This window comes from Rosa chinensis, chromosome 6 (genome assembly GCF_002994745.2).
Source record: "Rosa chinensis cultivar Old Blush chromosome 6, RchiOBHm-V2, whole genome shotgun sequence".
NCBI classification, from domain to species: Eukaryota; Viridiplantae; Streptophyta; class Magnoliopsida; order Rosales; family Rosaceae; genus Rosa; species Rosa chinensis.
In genome coordinates this window covers 5,149,226-5,155,054 of record NC_037093.1, presented here as the reverse complement: position 1 = coordinate 5,155,054, position 5,829 = coordinate 5,149,226, and the positions used below count along the sequence as shown (strand labels likewise).

The window sequence follows — 5,829 nt, the reverse complement described above, 5'->3', positions numbered from 1 at the left end:
CTCGAGCAGAACTCCTCTTGTTTTGTTTTTCGTTCATCATTGCATGCATCGGGAATTTTTTTTTAAATAAATAATTGTGGGAAAGTATACAATCCATTTTGTTATAAATTGTTTATTTTTTGTCCACTCACGCTAACGTTTTTCGGTACTTACCCCCAGGCCCTTCGGTTTCAAATGCCCAGTTTGCAGGCGAATTAGTTGAGGTCGGGCGTACACGAAATTGAGGCATAGTCAACAGCATGGCTTCCGCATCTGCCTTTGAATTAGGTTTTCCTCATATACATTTCTGTTAGAATTGCTCTGATTACCTATGGGATTTATGTTATTCAAGTTGAGATGTGTGTTTTGTGAATTGGAGATTGATGTTGATTTGAGGAGCAGGGTGGCTCCAGGAGCATAAGGATGATTTGATTGAGAAGTGTAAATGTTTCCTACAGGTTTGAGTAGCCCATTTTAGGGGAAGTTCCGCTAAAATTTTGGTAGAATTTCTTCTAAGGTGGGCCCCGCAGGGTCACTTCGGATTAAAGGGTGAAATCTGGGGCGGGTCCTGTCATCAACTCTTTGCCAAACACCTAAACCCATCTCCAAACAATCACTATACACCAAAAAGTGACAGAAATCACTTCAAACGACAACCCCATGAATAGAGACAAGAAAGTAAAACAAGAATGAGGCTCGGATTGCTAACCTGAAGTATGAGAACCCTTGCACACCCAGGAATGCTTGTTCTTCACTCCGACGACTCTCCCTCAGAAAATGGAAACAAATATGACTTGTAGAGTACACTCCTCAACCCTTAGAAGGCAAAGCTTGAAGGCGACGATTGCAGTTCGAAATGAAGAAGACATCAAGATTCAATCGACTTCTCTCTCTTTTATGTCAACATCACAAAAATCCACGCCGTACACCGAAAAAGCGATGTCAAACGACAGGCGTACACGTGTCCCACTACGCACCCACTACCGGGAATACGCCTCGGTTACAAAAAAATGTATTAACTCACATTAATGGCGAAGCGACAAGCGTGATCGAAGGGGCGTGAACCAACACACCAACATAGTACATGCCGAACACGTGTTGGACTGTCAGACAAAACGTCAATCCAATCCCCAACCGTCAGACGAAGAGCTTTTGTCATTATGCAAGTGGGAGTCTCCGCTGAGCATAACACTGCTAGCGAAACTCCTTGCAAATGGAAGTCTCTGCTGAGCGCAACACCGCTAGTGGAACTCCTTGCAAGCTAAAGTATCCGCTGAGTGTAACACCGCTAGAGGAACTTTTCTTATTTCCTTGCAAGCGAAGTCTCCGCTGAGTGCAACACCACTAGAGGAACCCCTTGCAAGTGGAAGTATCCACTAAGCGCAACACCGCTAGCGGAACTTTTTCTTTTTTCCTTACAAGTGGAAGTCTTCGCTGAGCGCAACACCGCTAGCGGAACTCCTTGCAAGTGGAAGTATCAGCTGAACGCAACACCGCTAGCGGAACTTTTTCTTTTTTCCTTACAAGCGTAGTCTCCGCTGAGCGCAACACCGCTAGCGGAACTCCTTGCAAGTGGAAGTATCCGCTGAGCGCAACACCGCTAGTGGAACTTTTTCTTTTTTCTTCACAAGTAGAAATCTCAGCTGAGTGAAACACCGCTAGCGGAACTCTTTGCAAGCTGAGGTCTTCGCTAAGTGCAACACCGCTAGCGAAATTCCTCCCTCGTCTCATCCAAGAGACAATCCCCGCCAGTACCAACAGTCAAGGTAAAAACTACATTCTGACAGCAACTGCCACGCGGCGTTGCATTTAAGATATGATCCTCTGGGACAAATAAGGGGAATGCCAATAGTCCACAATGGCCCTGATCAGGCACGTTAACCCCCGATACTAGGGTATCTAAGATTGGGCTCGCTACCTAACACCCTCTGCTCCGTGCAGCTCCCCTCAACAAACAATGCAACGACCAAACAGAGGTCTATCTTAGCCGGGGACTGGGGGGCTCCCTGGGGGGCCTATCAGCGGCCCACTCGAAATGGTATAAAGCGTTTGCTCAGTAAGTCCATGGTTGACAACGCACTGACGCTAATTATCCTTACGGCAAGCCTGGCGGAAATAACGCTTCAAACCGCCAGGTAATTCCCCAACCAAGATTGCCCTCCTTGGCTGGGGACTTGGGGGACTTGTACTTACATGGTATTGGCCAAGCATAATTAGCTATAATGAGTCACGCCCACACTACTATCAGCGGCACCAATGACCACCAATGGTGTGACCTATGGAAACACCGCCAATCAGGCCATCTATTGAGCCCCGGCTCACCGTCAGATCTCCACTGACGCGCGGCCACGCGCCGCTCCAAGCTAAACATCAGAAACTCCAGAAGCTGGGAACTGAAGCATATCAGTCCCACATCGAAAGCATGAAAGAGGTCAGCCTCTTTCCCACCTATAAAAGGTTCTCTCTTCTCTCCTCATTAATTACGCATCAACTACCCACCACTGTTGTGTTGTCCACATAAATACATCAACTAACTTAGGCATCGGAGAAGAGAAGACCGCCCAACGCGGTCTCCCTCTGATGCTTTATGTAACTTATCTGACAGCTAGCGAAAGCTTTCATAGCGTTGCAAGCAGCGGTCCACTCGTACGATCAGCGTTAATCGAGCCGGTTACCACCGTACAAATATAGACATCAACAATTATGGTCCTTTTCAAGTGGAAAAGAATATTGGTCCAGTGGCATACAGGCTCAAACTTCCCAACTCATCCAAAGTACATCCTGTGTTCCATGTATCACTACTTAAGAAGAAACTAGGAAATGCCGCAGTCATTTAAGCACATTTGCCTCCCACCATAGACCCTCGTAACCCAAGAAGGTATCCTACACAGGTTTTGGACAGAAGAATCTTCAAGGTCAATGATGAGCTGGTTACTAAGTGGCTAGTCCAATGGCTGAGAGGAGCAACTAAAGAAGCTACTTGGGAGGTAGCTCATGACATCATGACTAGGTTCCCAGATTTCAAAGCTTGAGGTTAAGCTGGTTGTTTAGGGGGCTCCAATGCTATGAAATTATACCTAAATGGCATTCCCATTCAGGATCAGAGAAGTCTTTAAGTTATAATGTGCTTGGTACGAGTATTAGTTAATTAGTCGTTAATGGAGTCAATTAGGGTTAAGTTGCATGCTAATTATCATTTCAATTAGTTGTAACCAATACATGAAGGACATGTTTTCGTGGTGGGCAGCTCATCTTGGGCTATATAAACCAGACCTTTGTATTTCTCATCTCATCGATCAATATATCTGAACTTGAAAACTTCCACGTGCTTTACTGCGGGATGTACCGTTATCAATGAATTAGATGTAAAAGAACTAAACTCAAAAGGACGACAAATTTTTTTTTCAATTGTCTTTAGACCATTGCTACATTATAAATCAAGGATCTTCGACAAAATTGTACAATATGACAAAATAATACAATTTCATCACTGCAGATCGCCCAAAACAAAAGATGAATTAAATCATGTCGTAGCTTTGAGATCTTATCAAAGTTTCCACTGGCAACATTTTCCATTATAGTAGTTTTCAAAAAATAGGCTATCTTAGTTTAAGGTCAACTTTGTTACACTTGCTGCTGGAACATTTTCCAAAAAAGAGTTGTTCTAGTTGCTCTAAGTGTATATATACAAAAGGTGTTGGCCTATCAAAAGTTGGTCATGGAGTCTCTCCAAAAACATTGCTTGCTGTAGTTCTATCTATACAAAAAGTGGTGCAACAACAAATAGTAATTCAGCTGGGAATAAAATTTAGAAAAGGAGTCTGAAACAGTGAGCACTGACCAGGATCACACTGCTTATAAAATTTCTTCAAAATCTGCAAATATCCAGAAATTTACTACTAGCAGGAAATTGATGGCAAATGTTGGGAGAGAAATATCGATTGTGAGGGTCTAACCAAACCCCCTCCACTCTGTGGACAGAAGCTCTTCTCCTGACAATCTTTGGGGTGTTAGGACCATACCATTCTAAATAAATTGTTTAACTTCAGAATCCTTTATGTTGGAGGCAACATGCTTTATCTCCTACAAAGTGTAATGCACGCCTAGCGATATCCTGTTAAAATAGAAGACAGGTTAGTATGAGAATATAACCACCTTAAACCACATTGAAAGCCGTTTTCCTATGTTTCCCTAAATCATAATATCTCACATATTGTCTATTATGCATAATACAAAACCAAAAATCACTTGGTTGGTAAATTATATCTCACACACCTTTTGCCGAATCATTCAAATCATACACAAAGGTAGGCACTTTTTTGTTCAATTTCATCTTTCCAGTCACCTTCTCAGTTACTTTAAAATATTGAACAATCAAGTCTGCAGCACACTACTCTCCTAACTCTACTCTCCTTTATCTCATATTGCAATTGCACTAATGGTCACTAATGCAATTGAGGAATATATACATATATGAAGGAAATAAAGATGCAGATCATTTACCTTTACAGCTATTCGATATATTAAAAGATCAGACTTTTACTCTGTCTCACAATGACCTGCAAACAAAATTGGAAGAAAACAACTTAAGTCTCAGCCAGGTATGCAAATGGATCAGACTTAACTCCGATTTTTCTCAGATCTAACTACCAAAAGATGATATATGCATTTCCAAAAACAATGACAGAGATCAGAGTTAAGCTGCTCAGCCAATACAGAAGCAAGCCCCATGAACTAGATCCCAAAACCTCATAAAACATCAGTATAGCGATTGATGGCTATAAACAATTACCTCTTCTTCAGGCACACCCCTTCCAACACGACCAGTAAACCTCAAATTCCTCCGACCAAGCCAAAACAAACCGAAAATTAAATCGCTCTTCTCCTTCTTTCTAAATCCAGATCGATCACTCCTTTTGTCCTTTAACAGTCTCTCTTTCTCTCGCTCTCTCTCTCCACCAAAACAAATAGAAGGCTCAGAAGCAGCAAGCCAAAAGCAAATCAAATTCCCCCGAGCAACTCAAAACAAACCCAGAATCAGATCCTCTTCTCCTTCGTTCTAAATCTAGATCAATCATTCCTTTTTCCCTTTGACAGTTTCTCTCCCTCTCTCTTTCTCTCTCTCTCTCTCTCTCACTCTCTACACCAAAACAAATAAAAGGTCTCAGAAGCAGCAATCGACAAAAGGCCATCTTGCATTCGAAATTAAAACAAAAACAAAGGACAAATCCGCCAATTCAAAATGAACAGTGTCGAGGAACAGTTGAATGAACAGTACAATTGATGCAATTTAGAGTGAACCTAAACAATTTCCATCATTTACTGAAACCATAATCAAATTCTTAGCATCCAAATCAATTTATAAACAACTCCACAATTGCATTTCAATTTTATGTCAATGTTCCGGGACAACCAAACTAACATGCCACTGGGAATGATTCCCAATTATAATCATAAGACATAATTGAATGATCACAGTCCAATACAATTGTTCTATAGTTGATAATGATTTCCAAAAATCAACTAACCATATATAGCAAAAAGCTATAACTGTAGAAACCAATTCTCAACAACTCTACTACTTGCGTATCAAAGCAAATGAAACTCCAGAACACTACCTTTTTCTTTTTCTTTGAGAATCCATGAAAATAAAAGCATAATCCATAGTGATGACAGGAAAAAATAATAGAAAATATGCAGTTGGGAAACAAAATTAAGTTAATTGGGAATGGGAAAGGAAATAGCAGAGAGCAACGGTTACCAGGAACCAAAAACATTAGTTGTTTGTTCAAGATACCTACAAAATATAGAGAAAAAAACCTATCAAATTGGGGATCATAACTGAAAGCA

General features: G+C 41.4%; 1 long non-coding RNA gene across 1 annotated transcript; it reads right to left on the bottom strand.

The window, feature by feature from the left end:
- Positions 1–4,022: 4,022 nt before the first annotated feature.
- On the bottom strand, positions 4,023–4,930 carry LOC121049777. Its single transcript, XR_005801323.1, has 3 exons — positions 4,772–4,930; positions 4,483–4,538; positions 4,023–4,093 (listed from the first exon to the last, which is right to left on the bottom strand). It is a non-coding gene; the product is annotated as an uncharacterized LOC121049777 (long non-coding RNA).
- Positions 4,931–5,829: the final 899 nt, after the last annotated feature.